Genomic DNA, 19,369 nt, shown 5'->3' on the forward strand with positions numbered 1-19,369 from the left:
GGTCCCAATGTATTATACCATCAGAATAATTATAATTTGGTCATGTTTTTATAAGGATAGAGTAAATGAGTATTAAAATCAATCTGAGGTAGGATCATTAAACCTAAAATTGGAACTCAAAGTGAGGTAAAAGCTGATACATTTTGAGATAATAGAAATATGATTACATGGGAAATCAGCTTTATTAGTTCTGATTCATTCCTGGAATGACATTTTCAATGTCTTGTATAGTAATGTAAATATTTCTAGTATAATCACTTTTAGGGTGGTGACTAAGAGGCAAAGAGTATGTAACATAATGAAATACACATGTGTATGTGTGTATACACACACATATCTTAGGTATTATTGTATCATTCTGGATAACACTGTATTATTCCAGATAATATTATATTATTCTAGATAACATGGCTAATAATTATTGTATTTTTCTGTCTGGATAACATTTATTATACTGAATAGCATATGTAGAAAGAGAAGTTTTTATCAGAAAAACATATTGACTATAATTGTTAGTAACCATGCTTTCTTTATATTTAATAATATAAAATAACATTGGGTTCTTATTTTTAATTAGATAAAAGTAGATAGTACAGGATGAAATTTCATCAACATTGTGTTGATTATATTTAAACTACTTAAGAAAAGTGCTTTTTTTTTTCCTTTTTTAAGGGGTAAATATATGTTTGTGCATTTGTATGTTGTATGTGTATTTGTGTGTGTGTGTGTGTGTGTGTGTGTGTGTGTAACACAATGAGGGATAGGACACTAAATTACAGTCAGTAATTCAGTTACCATTGCTGTTATGTCCTTTCACTCTCCAAACTCATATGTTAAAAAACTAATTCCAAAGTGATAGTATTTGGAAGTGGGCCTTTGGGAAGTAATTAGGTTATGAGGGTGGCGTCCTAACAAAAGAGTTGTGTCCTTAAAAGAGGCCATAGAGGGGCACCTTGGTGTCTCAGTCAGTTGAACGTCTTTGACTCTTGATTTCTGCTCAGGTCGTGATCCCATGGTTCATAAGTTCAAGCCCTGCATTAGGCTCTGTGCTGACAGTGTGAGCCTGCTTGGGATTCTCTCTTTCCTCCTCTCTCTCTGCCCTTCCCCCACTTGCTCTCTCTCTTTCTCTCTCTTAAAATAAAATAAAATAAAATAAAATAAAATAAAATAAAATAGTGGCTAAAGAGACCAGAGTTCTCTGGTCTTTCTACTCTCTACCATGTAAGGGCACAACAAGGGGCTATGAACCAAGAGGTGAGTCCTTACCAGACAACAATTTGCCAATACCTTGATCTTGGACTTCTTAGTCCCCACAACTGGGAGAAATTAATTTCTGTTATTTATAAGCCACCCAGTCTGTGGAATTGTACAGCAGCCCAAACAGATTAAGATAGTTGCTCATTATAATAGTCATTCTCAAAGTGGGAGATAGCATAGGAAGTTGTATCAAATCTCCAGTGGGCAAGAGAGTTCATTTGAAAACCCAAAAACATTTAAAATCATTTTAATACATCATATATAAATATATTCTCTTGCCATTGGAGAATGGTGTTTTAAATAGAAAATCTAAACTTCTGAGAAAGAAGAAAACAGGTTATTTTTAGACTGATATTTAATATATGGTTGTATTTTAAATACACATACAAATATAAAACAATAAAATTATATTTAGAAATTAATATACTTTTTCTATTTAATGTAAGTAAAATAAAGTATTTAGTTTTCTTTATATTTTTACTGTGATTATATATGTATATATGTATGTATTACATATGCACCTATATAATAAACACACATTGACACAGACAAACTCAGAGACATAGAATGAAAGAGAAAGGCAGAGAGTCAGAAGGTAGATAGTAAGAGAAAAGATACAAATAAAGACAGAAAAAAAATGTTTCTTTTTATTGAATAAATAAGAAGGTAGACCTTCTTTTTTAGTCTTCAATATTCATATATTTATTCATTCACTCACTTGTTCATTAGTTTATGATTAATTTCATAGTTAGTGATGACTTAGGCTTTGGAAATAAAATGATGAATAAAATTTTATTTTTATTTATTTATTTTTTAAATTATTTTTATAAATGTTTATTTATTTATTTTGAGAAGGAAAAGGCACAAGAGAGCACACATGAGCTGGGAAGGGGCAGAGAGAGAGAGAGGGAGAACCCCAAGCAGGCTCTGCACTGCCAGCACAGAGCCCGACTTGGGGCTTGATCCCTCCAACCACGAGATCATGACCTGAGACAAAATCAAGAGCCAGCTGCTTAATCGACTGAGCCACCCAGGTGCCCCTAAAATTTTATTTTTATAATCAAGATACCAGTTATAATTCTGAAAATCAATGAACAAATTAACATTTCAAATACTGACTGATGATTTAAATTCTCCAAACAAACAATAGCTCACAATTTAAGTATTATTTAAGTATTATTAACTTACATTTAATATTCTATACATATATATGTATGCAAATATATCTAAAGTTAAACATAATTTTATATCTATTTTGTCAATTATGATTGTCATATTTTTCTTAAGTTTACAAATAGGACTTTCATATATACCTTTGGTTAAGTGTAGGAATAAATAATCATTTCAGTTTGTTCAAAGAAACATTAGAAGTATAAAAAAGCTAACCCAAGGCAGAAAACCATTTGAAAAGATCACAAAATTATATTACTTACCAGTGATAGTTATCAATTTATTACCGCTCAGCTCCAAATCTAGATTTGATTGCTTATTCTGCAAAAGTGAGGCTGAGCAGCTTTTCTCATCTGGCATGGTATTAAGCTTTTTCAGAAGAGGATGCTGTAGCAACGTTGCAGGACCATCTTTTCTGGTTCCAGCGTGCTCGCCTCCATAGGCTTCTTCAGCTGGAGATCTTTCTAGTGCGCGGCTCCTGCACTGCAGTTGGCTTTCCCAGCTATTTGGCGTTCCCAGCTCCAGGCTTCTGAAGTGGACAGTAGTCCTTCAACATAGACTGCTGAAATATGCACAGTTTCTCCAGCATGAGGCTCCTGAGGAGTGAATTCCTTGTTCAAAGTTCAACAGCCATAGCAAGCATGATTTCTCAGGTGCTGGGTTCAGGCAGAACAGGCAGTTTCTCCAGAGCCTGCTTCCTTCAGTGTGCAAGGACTCCGGCAGTGCCATGGCTTCTCCCACATGCAGGCCTTCTAGTACAGGGGGCTCGGCAAAAACAGATTCCCCTGATACTCTCCTTTGGGCGGTTTCATAGTAAAGTGCCAGCAGTGAAACACATCCCCATGAATGGCTTTCTCTGGCACCTAGAGGGTGGATTTCCTGCAAGTTCTGTCAGTGTAGATCAAAGACCTGGGGCATGGTGGGTAGACTTTTCTTTGAGTGTTCCAGCCCAGCCCCAGGTATAAGTGGCCACATCTTATACCTCTGCTCCCATATTCTTCAGAATTCTCTTTACTTCTCTCTACTTTTCACTAGCCAATAACTCCTTATTTCCATTTCTTGTTAATCATTCTTTATATTAAACTTTTCCTTGTTCAAATAACTCTGTGGTTTCTCTCCCTTCAACTCTAACAGATACACTAGTGAATAATTACATTGACTACAATAACCAGACTAAAATGTTGAGCTGGTAAACACCTAGTTGTTAATTTTATTTTTTTCATATAAGTCATGACTGAATTGGTCATGAAACACTGAGCATGATACAATCAATTCCTTGTGTCACATTTTTTATAAGATTATTGACAAACTAAGTAAGTCTCTAGAATGGTGGTCAGAATGATGATACATCTCAAACAATGATATATGTTTATATGAACTAAGACTCTTTCACTGGATAATTTAGAAGGAGATATCTATCTTTAAATATTTGAAGGTTTTTATGCAACCAAAAAATTAGATTTGCTGTATAATCAGTTGAAAAAGTGAGTATAATTTATAAGAAGACAAATGTAAGGAAGGACTCTTAACAATTGGCTGGGTTAAAATGGGCTAATAATTTCTCTGTCACCAGAACTGTTTAAATTAAGCTCAGGTGCCTGCTTTTCTTAGATATTAGTGAAGGATAATTTGCATCATGAAATAGATGCCCTCTACAATCATTTTCAGCTTTGAAAGTCATGCATCTATGTATCTCTGACCATAATGTGATTAATAACTATGTTATCTAAAATGGTTTCTGAAGGGTTTTATCTCTATCTTTCAAGAAGTTTGTGTATTATTTTGCAATCTTAATTAACATTTATATATCTCTTGTGGTCATAGATTTACGTAGGTCAGTGATGAAAAAGGACTGTGTTTACTCAAATGTAGTTTTATTAACTGAAGTTACTTCACCTGAATAGCAACAACATTAAAACCAGAACAACAACAACAACAAAAAACATATAGGATTGTATAATAGGATTTTGTTCCATAAATGCAAAGCTTCTCTCTCTCCTCAAATATTATGATTTCCATAAAATCTCATATATGCAATTATTTTTCTTTAATTACTCTACATTATTCTGTTAACTTCATTGGAAAAGTAGGCCCTGATGTGGCTCATGAGACATATAAACTATTAAAGTGTTAGCTACCAATTCAAGCACAAGAGTGTTTGACTAAACTTTAGAAGTAATTTAAGGATACTGAATAAAATGAACTAAGTTGGCATGTGTCCCAAGTGCTGGAGTGCCATGACAGCTTCAATGAACACCATCAGTCAGGAATCTGATCTCACTTTTCATCCTTGCCACTTGTACCATTTTGAATCCTTATATTATTCTTGGGTATTGATGCATTTCTAACTTTTATGGAAATGCACTATCTTACAATTCGTCAACACCATAATGCATTGCCCTAAAATGTCCCTTAAGTCTTTCTTATTTAATGTAAAATTCAGAGGTTTAGCACTTTTTCAGTTTTATGTATGTGTTTCATTAAGTCTATCTATACTCAACTAAGTAGGTAGAAACATCTGAATTTACTTGTCAAGTTGTTCAATATCGATAGCCAGTTTCATGAGTCAGGGCCCACAAAATATTTCTAAACTGTATTACATGAATATATGCATATTTATTTAATATCTGTTATAGGTTGAGTTTTATTAAGTAATGATTATACAAACGTCAAGATAATGTTTGTTGTCTTTTCCCAGATGAAATATCTCACCTAGTTTGAAAAATTGACTTGAAAGCCTGAATAATGGGAAAATAGTAGTAGAAGAGTTCTGTTGAATTCATTGTGGCTTAAAAAGAAACATAAATATGGCCAGTGTCAGTAAGCCAGTGTGCCATTTATGCAGACTTTATATAGGTTACCAGGAAATGAAAAGGTGACACAGAACTTTATGGATAAACTACTATGCCCACAAAAAGTATGGTTACCTTTCATGTGGAATGGTTGGAGTGTGAGGTAGAAATGAGGAAGTGAGATGAAATGAATTCGGGAAGGTAGCAGATTTTGGGGATGAAGCATCATCCACCCTGAAAAATACCTGACACTATTAATTTTCCTTGCCTTTACACAAGGACAAACTAGTATTTTATTTATGCTAAAAAAAATCAAGTCATTTCTTTACCTTTGTGTGTGTCATAATCAGGAAACAGATGGCACACCCAAATTGAACAATTTGAAGAGCATTCAATAAAGAGACTATTTAAAGTTGAAGATAAGGTGTAAATAGAGACAGTGTCATACCCTGAGTCCAGTAGGGGTAAGCATGACACCATCCAGTGAGGCCCACAGTAAGGCCTAGGGATAAATCTGGGGAATGAATAACGCAAACTCTCCCTCCATCCTTCCACTTATTTCATAAAAGTGCTACTCATCTATCAAACCCAAAAGGAAACTGAAGAACCAAAGAGTCTATCGACCATAATAGTTTGCTTCTAGCGCATAGAGTGAGGTGGAAGATGGTGGAGAGTGATCTGGAGGCACAAAAGAAGATCCAGTGCACTATTTTAAGTGACATTAAAATCAACAGGAACTTTTAAGTTTGCCTTCTCAATTTCTCTATTACCTCTGTATAAATATATATGGAGATTTAAAAATCTGAATTTTAATCTACACATAAATGGGGTTCCTTGGAGGTTTATTGGAAACACAATGACATGTGCAGATTTGTATTTTAAAGTCAGCGTTCATAACCTTTCTAATGTGGAGGCTGGATGAGGAGACAAATCCACTGGTCATCAATAGTCCATGCAAATGGAAATAAGCACAGGAGTTACACGAGTAGCACGGAGAATAGCAAGGAAAGAATAGAAGATTATCAAGAGGTAAGCCAAAAAGTGTTTGCTAAACAGTTTTGTGTCTGCCTCTGAGTGAGAGTATGTCTGTGGGAGGGGTGATGGTGTTAGTAAGCTATGAAATTAAAATTGATTTCAAGAATCCATTTTAGAGTTCTTGGTCATGACATTGACCTAAATACCTAGGGAAAGAAATGCATTTAGTTCTTGGGGAGATAAAAGTAAATTCAGTTAGGATGATGAAATAGAGAAGGCTAAGAAATGTACAGATTGTAATTAGTGATAAGAGGTCAGAAGTATGTGTATAAAGCTCAAAATAGTGGTTTGAATTAGAGATATAAATTGAAGTTGAAACCATAAAAATGGATAAGATTGCCCAGGGAGATCAATTGTAAAGAGACAAGGGTCATTATTGAGTCATCCATATTTTCAAATTTACTAGACACACACACACAAAGAAAGAAAAGACATAATGATTTAAGAGAAAGAAACATAAAATTTTCATTATTCTCAGATGACACAATTATCCAGTCAGGAAATCCTAAAATTGCTAGAAGGAAAAGAAGACCTATTAGATTTAATAAGTCAGTTTAATAATGTTGCAGAACTCAAAATAAATTATATAACTGTATGGTAGGAATAAAAATTTGGAAAATGAAATTTAAAGAATACCTTTTCAAAAAGCATCCAAAGACATAGATACTTGGGATTATATTTTATGAAAGTTGTCCAAGATTTTTACATTAAAAGCTATTGGGTGCCTGGGTGGTTCAGTCAATTAAGCATCTGACTTCAACAGAAGTCATGATCTCACAGTTCGTGGGTTCAAGCCCCACGTCAGGCTCTGTGCTGATGGTTCAGAGCTTGGAACCTGCTTCAGATTCTATGTCTCCCTTTCTCTCTGCCACTCACCCCACTCACACTCTGTCTCTCTCTATCAAAAATGAATAAACATTAAAAATTAAGAAAAAAATAAAAGCTATAAAATAAGGGCAAGGTAAAATTTTAAAGTCCTAAATAAACAAGAAATATACTGCATTCATCGATTAAAAGACTCAAAATTATTAACATTGTAAGTGTCCACAAAATGAAGCATAGATTCAATGCAATCCTAAAATCACAGCACACTTTTTTTTTTGTTGTTTTGTGAATAATGGCAAAATGATTCTAAAACGTAAAGGGAAATGAAAAGTTCTAGGAAAACCAAAATAATAATGACAAAGGAAAACAAAATAGGAAGAATATCTCTTTCTGACTTAAAGTTTTGCTATTAAGCTACAGTGAACAAGACAGTGTGGTTTAGTCAAAAGATAGACAAATAAGTCAATAGAATAGAGTAGACAATTAAAAAACAGGCCCACCTACCTATATAATTATCAAATAATTTTTAAGGGTGTTAAGCAACCCAGTGGAGAAAGAAAATTTTCTTTGACAAATGGTGTTGGAATTGCTGAATATCCATATAAAAAAGAAAGCAAAACAAACCTTGACATTTAACTCACACAAAACATGAAAACTAATTCAAATTGAAGACCTAACACCCAATACACAGACATTGAAGTTAAAAGTCAAAACTGTAAGCGTTCTAAAAGAAAACATAGAATATATTTGTGACTTAAAGAGGCAAATATTTCATTTTTCCATCACAAAAGTTTTAAATTCCTGCTCACCAAACTGCTGTAAAAAAATAATCTGGATAGTCAGGGACTGGTAAAAAAATATTTTAACACACCTGACAAAGGATTACATCTTGAATATATGAAGAACTCCTACAACTCCTTAACAAAATTAGTAACAACGTGGGGCGCCTGGTTGGCTCAGTCAGTTGAGCATCTGACTTCGGTTCAGGTCATGATCTAAGAGTTTGCAAGTTTGAGCCCCATGTAGGACTCTGTGCTGACAGCTTAGACCTGGAGCCTACTTTGGATTCTGTGTCTCTTCTCTGTTTCTCTCTGCGCTTACCTCACTCACACTGTCTCTCCCTTAAAAATAAACATTTAAAAATTAAAAAAAAAATAAAATTGCTAACAATGCAATATAATTTGCAAATGTCTGAGCTAATAAAATAAAATTGTCCTATTTTGATATAGATGTGGCTTACAAAACTGTACATATTTACTAAAACTTATCTGACTTAAAAAATGAAAACTTAAAAAATGAAACTAACTGGACATTTCACAGTTTATTTGGGTATAGGAGTGCTAGATCCTACCTACCCTCTAAAACCAATCAGAAAAGCCACAAAAAGTCTTCTGGTGTCTTGTGGATGTTTGACTTTTCTGTAGAAAGAGTGAGTACTAGTATTGCAAAGCAATGAATTTTTAGTAGAGAAGATTATGACATGGCAACTCAGGGTACACCGCTGAATCATTACAAGCATATATGCTTAATATTATTGTTTGATATAATCATTCAAATGTAATTAGATCACAAAACAGACTCATAGGTAAGAACTAGCTCCATATCACTACTCCACTGAGGTCCTAGAAAAGACAGTGATGGCAGTGAAAAAAGAAGTGTGGCAGAAATGTAACTGGTTATTCTCACAGCAAGGGTCCACGTTAACAGAAAAATCCCTAGTGTTCTTTTGAATATCACTCAAGTTTTCAGACACAGGCTGCCTCACACTGTAACATCCTTTCCTCCAGAGTCACTTTTTATGAAGTGTATTGAATGAGAGTGGACCTGACTTTTATTTAGTTTGAAATAGATCATATATATTCATATCATAGAAATAATGTAAGAATTATAAACTCACAACCCAGGTTCAGAAGGAAAGTTTAAATCGAAGTTCCCTGTGTATTTCTCCCAATTCGCCTTGTCCCTCCTCCTCCACTGCCACTGTACAAAAGGCAACTATAGTCTGGAATTTGGTATACATCCATTCCATAGAAGTTTTCACATTTTGTTTACAGATTTATCAGAAAACAACACACAGTATGTTTTTGGGTGTTTTTAATCCTTGAAATGAATTTTATTATATTGCCTATATGCTTTTGTAACTTGGTATTTTTCACTCAATATTGTATCAGTGAGATGTCTCCATGTTGATACATGCTACAGCTCACTCCTTCCCTTACCTTATTTTTTTGTGGGTTGGTGTTTTTTGTTTTTTGTATTTTATTGTTGTTGTTGTTTCCTTTTGGTCCAAAAGTTGATAGGGATAAGCTGGTGAACTTCCATTTTGATCATGTTGCCTTTTTTCTTTTCTCCTTTAGTGAAATTGAAAGTACCCTGATGAGTATTTCAGGCATTTTCTGGGTGAGAGAACTGACTTTGGCAGGAGTTTGTATGCCACAGTTGTTTTCCCCTTTCAGAGCTGAGCTGAAGTGTTAATTACTTATTCCAACTGGCAGTCTTGCAAAAATTTCTTTGAAAGCAAGGGCTAAAATTGTGGAGATAGTAGCTGTGAAAGAGGAGCATGGCAACCCAAATTTATACCAAACAAGGTGACAAAAATGGATGAAAGCAGTGTCCCTAAAACTGACCCAAAGTTTCCAACAGAACAGAAGGAATATATACAGATCCCAAAATGATTGAAGTGAATAAGCTCCTATATACTTCCACCATTATGTCTAAATAGAGAGACGACACGTTTCCCAGCTCACAGAATGTGAGATATTTTGGGAGATAATGCCAATGTATTTGAAGTGAGTCAAGAATTCTCTGCCTCCATCTGCATGCTTGGGCAGTGTACATTTTCTGGTATAAATGGAGTGATGATAATAATAATAACCCCATTATTTGAGTGCTTATTCTGTGCCCTGCAGCTTTCAAAAGACTTTATGTATAACAGATTAATTCCTCACAGTAATATTATGAAGGAAAAACCATTATTTTTCCCATTTAAAAGTAAAGAACATGGGCACCAAAAGATTCACTAACCAGTTCAAATATATAAATCTTAAAAAAATGGAGATTTTTGTTAGATATTCCTCATTTTGTTCAGTGACTATTGACTGACATCCTGCTCCTTACCATTTCTGTTAACCCCTAGAAATTCCACACTGTAGGAATAATTTCATTTATATCCCTTTCCAAACTGGTCAAATATGTGTTCCATAGATGTTCTGAAGGCTGGGCCAAGTGTTCCCGAATATACCAAAAGTGAAAAGAGCTTAGGTTTGATTAGACTTGAATTTGTCTTAAATCTATATCTATAATTTACCAGTTGCAGAACTGACCATCAGTTTTCTCCTCTTTAGAATGGAATAATAATAGCACTTCATGCATGGTTGTGGTGAATAAAAGAGTTCATGTATACAGAAGTGCACTGGGTGGAGTTCCTAGGATTGGATACAAGTCCCGTAACTGAGAACAAAAAGTGTAAAGTGTCCAGTGCTATAAACCTAAGGAACTATACCATCTGTTAGAACTAGCTAAAGTCCCAAGGGCAATCTCAGAGGTACAATTTCAACAGAAACAGCTCTACCACCATTTCTTTTGCCACCTGGATGAATGAATATAAGTGTAAAAATGGAAGAGGGCCAGTTATGGCCTTTGAGTTGGGCACGGTTCATAAAAAGAAACCTTCCCTTTTCCTTTCTTTCCCCAAGGGAGAGAAACATCAAGAGAAAGTCTCGGAGATGTCTTACATATTCTAATGTTTATTCTAATGTTCAGTGGCTACCAGAAATGGACAAAACCATGGGTGAGGCTTGGCGGGTGGGATAATGGAGAGAAGACAAGGACACTCACCAAAACTCAATTCCAAAGAGTCACAGATACTTGCCATCTCTTGTCCATAAAGTTCAGGTCGGCAGGCCATAAAGAACATAGGTTTGTTAGGGATGAAACCAGCAGAGGGCAAAAGGGCACTTGCTTAATTTGACATGGCACTTCCACTAGGGACAGCCAGAAATATACTGGAACTGTCAATGGACGAACATTCCCTGCTCAGACTAGTCAGAATTCAGCTTTTATCAGCAGGATCTCCTAACTGAAAAAATAGAAAATGAACTAGAAAAGTAATTATGAGTAACCAAGGAGAAGACACCAGATTTATAACAGAGAGCCATAAAAGGGGATGACATTTGTTTCCCCCTAATAGATTCACCCTCAGAACCTGAATGGCAAGCACGGGAAGATGAGGGGGCAGATGAAAGAGCAGATTTGGGCTCCCATTAAACTCCAGGCTGCTCGGGCCATTAGTTTAGCTTGCACTGGTAGGGGATTGGATCTGAGAGAGGAAAACTTTGAACAAGATGTGAAATTGAAAATATGAAGCAAAAAAGGTGAAGTTGTGAGGTCTAAAAATATGTTTCAATAACTCTAAGTATCTAAATTATATAGAATTGGACTGCTATGCCATTACCATTAAGGAAGTTAGGTCCGCATAGTAAAGGTGGGAGTATTGATAGAACATTTCTGGTAGCCATTACTGGAGAAATAACATAACTGAGTCTTTAAACACCTGCAAGTTATAATTGCATATTTTATCAATACAGCAATTATTAAGCTATTGCCCCTCTCTTCCAATCCAGCCTTCTATTCTCCATGTTGCATTACTGCAACAGTGACTACAGAAACCGCAGTTCCCATTCATTACTCCTTGTGGTGTTCTACCAAAAGGGGAAAATAGACTGAGAGATTGAAGAGGGAAGAAACACCCCTTCCTGTTTGTTTGCCATACCTGTCAGCACCGCCTAGGCACTATATCCTCACCTTTTCATTAATTCTAATTTCTAGCGTTCATGGCATTCTCAGCCCATGCTGGACAATGCTATCCCCTCAGATCCCCAGAACACCTCCTCCCCACTTCTAGGTTCTGATACACCCACCTCTTTGCTTTCTTCTCCCAATCTCTAGGGCGCTATTTGCTTCTTAAAGTTACCGTGTTAACTCAGTGTTCTCATTTTGTTTTCTATGACCAGTTTAAACATTTTCTCACAATAATCTGTCTCTTAAAATAACTAGTGTTTCAAATGTTTTCTTTCTTTTTTCTTATGTTTATTTAATTTAAGAGAGAGAGACAAAGACAGAGAGAGACAGAGAGCGAGCAAGTGAGCAGGGAAGGGGCAGAAGTTCCCTGCTGCCAGCACAGAGCCTGATGTGGGCCTCAAACCCACGAACCTCATGACCTCAGCTGAAACCAAGAGTTGGATGCTAAACCAAATGAGCCACCCAGGTGCTCCTCAAACGTTTTCTTGACTGGACTGTGGTTGATAGAATGGTATATATTATCATTCACTATATACAAGATATACTAGTTACAGACTTAATATGTAATAGATAGTCAGTTAATAGCAGTTCCTGCCCCTAGTGAGAGGCGGAAATAGAAGCTGGAATTCTACTGTGCTTTTCTCTCCTCAGGAGTACTTATTTGACTATTAATAGAAGCATTGTTTTTATAATAGGGCCATGAAGACTTTCACCAAAGAAAGACCCTGGTTGTGATAGTGAATATATATATACTCACTATTTATCACTATCATTTCTACAGTTGCACCCCCTTAACCACATGGAATATGTTCCAAGACTCCCATCGGATGCCTGAAAATGTAAGTAGTACTGAATCCTATATATACTATGCTTTTCCCTACACATACCTACCTATGATAAAGGTTAATTTATAAATTAGGCACAGCAGGAGATGAATAATGATAACTAACAATAAAATAGAACAATTACAGCAATACTCTTTAATACAAGTTATATGAACGTGGTCTCTTTCTCTAAATACCTTACAGTACTTTACTCATACTTCTCTCTGTGATGATATATGATGATAAGATGCTGTGTGGTGAGATAAAGTGAGGTGAATGATGTAGGCACTGTGACATAGGGTTCGGCTGATATTGACCTCTGACATTGTGTCAGAAGGGTGATCAGGCATTGCAGCTGACCGCAGGCAGCTGAAACCTCAGAAAGTGAAACCGTGGATAAGGTAGGGCTTCTATTTATCACTCTTTCTTTTTTTTTTAATTTTTTTTTCAACTTTTTTTTTTTTTTTTTTTTTTTTTTTTTGGGACAGAGAGAGACAGAGCATGAACGGGGGAGGGGCAGAGAGAGAGGGAGACACAGAATCCGAAACAGGCTCCAGGCTCCGAGCCATCAGCCCAGAGCCTGACGCGGGGCTCGAACTCACGGACCGCGAGATCGTGACCTGGCTGAAGTCGGACGCTTAACCGACTGCGCCACCCAGGTGCCCCTATCACTCTTTCTTTGTGTATGCATATACATGTACATATATGTATACAAAATATAGAAAAATATATAACATATAATGTATAAATATATAAAATATACAACAATATATCTCATATGTGTGTGAGAAAGAGCAAAGATAAGAGGGGACCATTACATTAAATGATGGTAACAGTATTTTCAAGTTTGAGATTTATATAGTGAGTTTGCTTAGATAAATGGTGTTCCAAATCTGTATGTATATAATTTGACGATCAGGGATTTAAAAATTCCTCACATTTTAAAATCTTGTATCTGGCAACTGCAGCAATCTAAATTTCTGTGCACAAAATGTTGCTACCTAGGTCACTCCATAAAGGTCTTCAAGTTTAATCAACAGATAATTAAGGAATGCATTTTATAATCTTGTCTCTGAGCTTTGTCCTTTTCCTGCCACAATTGGGTCATTGAGGACCATGGCTGCAACTGTATAAAACTATATAAAATCTTTCTAGTTTTGGAATGTGAATTTTCAGATGTTATATTTTTATCTTCAACAGTTTTATTTAGATTTTAGTTCCTGCCTTAATTTATTTTCTATTTTAACTTATCATGATCATTCTTTTTATTCTGATGGTTCCACATTTCTGGGGGAACAGCTTAGACATCTCATGAGAATGACAAGCACTCTAGTTGGCCAGCAGGGTTGAAACCGCATTCTGTGGTAAGGAGACAGATGCTACCTGTGTCACCTCAATGAATTTGAAGCCCTCTGTAATCTCTGCGCATTTCAAATTTTTGTACCTGAGCCTCCTGGGTTACAATTAGTTTTTAACAACGTACTTTGAGCTTCTAGCAATCTCTGATCACTCATAAATTAACTATTCACCTAGAACTACATAAAAATTAAGCATACTTTTCTTTCACCACCCATAACATCCAAGTAACAAAGTTTTTGATTCCCCATCATCCTGAGGCCTTTCACAATAGAAAAAGATATTTACTTAACTCATTCCAGAAGACCATTTGGAAAAAAAGTGTCAATGAATGAAAGTAAACAGAAAAAAGGAAACAATAAAGAGAGGTTGAAGAACCGTACAACAGAAGGCCATTTGCAATCGTGTCAGTACAAACAAAGTAAGACCTATTTTCTAACCTCTCCACACCTCGGGACTACCATATAGTAAGAGAGAGTGAATCTATGTGGAATAAATGTACAAGTCTTATTTTAATTGGCTATTCATTAATTGATTGTGTATTTATTAAGTATCTAATTTATGACAGGAAAATAAGCAAAGAAGGAGAAAAAATCAATAACAACACTAACAATACAACAACAATAAAAACACCAACTAAAACACACTGCCTTCACAGTCCTTATATACTAATACGGTGATTCATACAATATCGACTAAGTAAATACAATAGATAGTTTATCAAAGAGTAATGGGTGGCATGGAAACAAACAGGCGTTTGTGTGTTTGTGTGTGGTGTGTTACTTTTAAAAGGGGTCAGAAATACCTCACAGAGAAGAATCTTTGAGTGAGCATCTTAAGGAGATGAAAAAAAAAATGCGTCTTGTAATTAAAAGGAAGGAAGGGGAGCCTGGGTGGCTCAGTCAGTTAAGCATCTGACTTTGGCTCAGGTTATGATCTCGTGGTTCTTGAGTTCAGGCCCCACGTTAGTCTCTGTGCTGACAGCTCAAGCCTGGAGCCTGCTTCGGTTTCTGCGTCTCTCTCTCTGCCCCTCTCCCACTCATGCTCTGCCTCTGTCTCTCAAAAATGAATAAATGTTTAAAAAAATAATGAAACAAAAGTGAAGGAAAGGACAAGTGCCAAGGCCTTGAGGCCTCAGTGTGCCAGAAGTCCTAAAGAATAAGAAGCTTTGTACATCTAGGGTGGAGTGAGTTAGATACACAGGACTGCATGTGAAATGGGGTGTTCAAGTTGCAGAGATAAAATTTGGTATCATCAGACTATAGATGGTATTTAATAGACAGACTCTTACAGGAAGTGAGTCTAATGTGGATTGTTCTGCTGCTGGGTCAAGTCTCTGTTCCAAGATTTTATTATTGTTTTTTTTTTTTAAACGGGAACAATAGCCCTAATAGCAAAGACAACAAAGAAGAAGAAACAACATTTGAAGTATATTATTATTTGTCATATTATAAATGTTCTCCCTTGAAAAGATATTCTAGATCTGCTCTCTGTTGTGTTTTCCTGTGGCTAAAATGTTTAAAGAACAATTGTGACAACCTGGTTAGGAAACAATTGTGTGCTCTTTTAATTTGATGTGTAAAATTAAAATTGTTTTGAAAGTGAAATTACATTTTTATTTTGAAATTTATGGGAATGAAAAGGCAGAACTTTCCTTTCTAACAATGATAAAATAATTTTAAAACAAATATGTCATCTCACACAATGACATAACTGTGGAATGCGACATAAGGTTAATTCTTATGTAACCTCATTAGGCATGTTATGTTTCAGAAATATAAGAAAGTCTGATTGTAGCTCAGCATTATTTGTCATAAAATTTTATTGCCTAAGGGAGATGACAATAAAGTTAGTCTGCAATGATTTTATTTAGCCAAGATTTGTACTACATACTACATGTATTATATTCTAAGCATGTTAAAAATAAACGGGTGATGGGCATCACGGAGGGCACTTGTTGGGATGAGCACTGGGTGTTATATGTAAGAGATGAATCACTGGGTTCCTGAAGCCAATACTACACTGTATGTTAGCTAGCTTGAATTTAAATAAATAAAATTTTAAAATATTAACACATTTAGCTTTCCTTACACTTGTCTATGGTAGGAACTTTATTATCACTACTTTATAGATTTTTACAAATGGAGATACAGAGAGGTTAAGTGTGCTCAGAGACACATATCTAGTAAACGGTGGAGCCAGTATTTGAACCCAGACAGACTGGGGACATATCCCTGCATGTCATCTGTATGAAAATGTTATTCTAATTAATCATTGACCCTTTTCGTTATATCCTATGTATATGTTAACAACTGGATATACATGTCAAGGATTGAAGAAAAGAGATTTGTATTTTAACTTGGGTAGGCTTTTGCTGCAATAGATCCCTTGAAGTACAAGACAGTGACTACATTGCTTCAACTTCTTTGTAGTGATGCCTTACTTCACGCAATCATCATTTTAAATTCTCACATGTACTCACTCTTACTCACTTTCTCTATTCATTCCCCTATCAGCCAGGAGACTAAGGAACATAGAATTCGTGTAGCTGTGGTTATCTATGCTGTCACCATTCACCTTTCAGAAGGATTACCAAAACTCCAAAATGAAAGGAAATTAACAAATCTATTAATCCAATTCCCTATCCTTTCATGGGAAGAAACTGAAGCAGAAAGTAATCCAAATCCATTCAGAGAATACCTGCATCAGTGAGGACTTAATCTAGAACAGCACTGGCAAACTTATTCCATAAAGGACCAGAGAGTAAATAGACTGTGCTTTGCAAGCCGCATGCAATCTGTCATATATTCTTGTTTATTTTACAGCCTTTTAAATGGTACAAAATCTTCTTGGCTCTCAAAGCCATACAAAATCAGACTGCAATCTTGATTTGCCCACTGGTTATAGTTGGCACAATCTGATGTAGATGGCACTTTAAAAACACTGCCTAATTCTAATTTTCTGTTTTGATTATGAATCTATTCTTTATTTCCTTCCTTCACCTCTCTATAATATTTATTAAGTGCACACTACTTGCTGGACCCAATGTCCAATATTGAGGTGTGCCAGGCAGACCAAAGCTCTATACTTGTTTGCCTTGTTATAGGACAGAAAATTGTTTGCCTTGTTATAGGACAGAAAATAAGCACATTTAAAAGTAAACAGAAAAAATATAAATTCAAATATTAATAAGTGCAGTGAAGGCAATAAAGCAAGGCACTAAAATAGTTTGAACATTGAAGGTACAGCATGCTTTATCCTGGGTGGTTATGGAAATTCTTTCTGAGAAGATGCATTTCAGAGATTTGAATGAACACATCAGCAAGATAAGAAGAATGCTAATACACAGGACTGTTGATATTAGATGAATAGTCTAATACCAGATGCTGGCCCTTAGGTACATCTGAAAGCTTGGTCCACTTTCTGGAGCAGCCAGGCTCATGAAAGCTGTCAATGTAAAATTTTTGAACTTGTAGTAGGTGAAAGAGCCCAGTCAACAAAGAACCTGGATCAGAGTTGAAAGTGTCCAAGAAATAGGCAGGGAGTGAACCAATACTTCTGGACCACGGTTATTGAGAAGGGTGGTGAAGGGAGGTGAGAATGACTCTTATAATGGGCTTTGCAATTTATGTTCATTGCAATGGTAAATTACTGCAGGATTAAAACAAGGGAGGAATGCCATCAGATTCATTCTTTAAGAAAAATGTCACTCTGGAGAATGCAAGGGTGCAGAGTAGAATTAGAAAATGTAGATGTTATTCCCAAAAAAGAAAAAAAAATCAGGCAAAGTCACCAAAAATGCTCTATGATGCATAGTTTATTTTCAGAAGATCTAAGCACAGATTTATTTTAACTGTTACTATTTATTACACATTCCAGAATTTCAGGCTTCTCTTTCAAAAATAAAAAAAAACAACCTCTATCCATTATTTTCTCAGCATAAAGGAGAATAAAATGAAGAGCACTTCTGTGGTGTAAATATGAGAAATACAACAACAATAGGTGTCTTAATTTTAACCATTCGTGTTTTCCACAATACTAGAAATCGGCAGATTCCAGAAACTCAGGTGCCACATCAAGTTGTATTGATTTTCTCTGGGTAATTAATTTGTGTTCTTCTATAAAGAACTATTTAAAGATATTTTTACTTAAAATTGAAAAAGCATAACAATAGGTAAAAGAACACTTGATGTGCACCAATGGCTCTCCTTCCTTTGAATCTATTGATTTCTAGTATAATCATTAATATAATTGATGAATTTTGTACAAAAGGAAAATGGGGTTCTGCTTGCTTGTCTGTCCAAATTATGCCTACTTATTAAAAGAAAATTAAGAGGAAACAAATTAAGAAAGAAAAAGAAAACAGGGAAAAGAAGGTAATAAAATATGAACAGTATCAATCAATTTCTGACAAAGACAATCATTTAAATTGCTATTTTGGTGGGGCATGTTTGCTTGATGCAAAAATAGAAGCCAAGTTTTACATATTCTCAAGGAAAATGAGTTTAGTTAACTGATAAAAATTGCTTTTATACCTGTTACTCTTCTAGGGCTGCCCTGTTTAGTAAACAACTAAATAGTGTAACTTCTTCTGTCCCCTTTCTGACACCCCCACCTCAGTACTTTAATATTTCTCTGCACAGTAGCTACTAGCAAGAGTGATCTGTTCAAAAATCCAAAAATAGGTAAATAAATAAATAAATAAATAAATAAATAAATAAATAAAGCAGGCTTAAAATTCTTCTCTATAGTTATCAAAATGCTGCATTGTTCAAATTCCATGCTATGGGCTACAATTCTCCAAATGAGCTCACTACCTCCACCTGTCAACCCCCTGCCCCCTACTTCTATATCACACCATTTTCTCATTCCTGAAGCTCATGGAGAACCTCATAAGCACTTTGGTTAAGGCTCTTTTTACTTTCTATTGCAGCATCTATTTTTATTTCTTCCACAGTCTTTATTTTGATCTGTGATTATCTTGCTTCTGAATATTGGCTTATGTAGTTTCCTTCTCTCCCTGATTGCATTAAGTTCCTTTAGGGGGAGAGAACATGTCTATTTATCCTTTTTAACCAATGGTTTAGAGTAGATATGGGGTAAATTCTTATCAAATGGATGGATAACTAAACTTATGAGCTTGAGAACACAATATTCTTTTGGAAAATAATACAACAAGATATCCCTGCTTCTCTGTGTTAGAAATATCAATTTACATATTGTTTTGTTTGTTCATACTTCTGGGCAAAAAGGCCATGGGAAGAACATATCTGATTTCTCTGCCAATTGTCACCTCCCTCATATCCATTG

At 35.3% G+C, this 19,369-nt stretch overlaps 1 long non-coding RNA gene across 2 annotated transcripts in view; it reads right to left on the bottom strand.

Annotated features, from left to right (window-relative positions):
• LOC101093984 overlaps nucleotides 1-19,369 on the bottom strand; it is a 364,880-nt gene that overhangs the window by 86,055 nt on the left and 259,456 nt on the right. The gene's annotated exons all lie outside the window — the stretch shown is intronic.

This window comes from Felis catus, chromosome A1 (assembly GCF_018350175.1).
Source record: "Felis catus isolate Fca126 chromosome A1, F.catus_Fca126_mat1.0, whole genome shotgun sequence".
Taxonomy (NCBI): Eukaryota; Metazoa; Chordata; class Mammalia; order Carnivora; family Felidae; genus Felis; species Felis catus.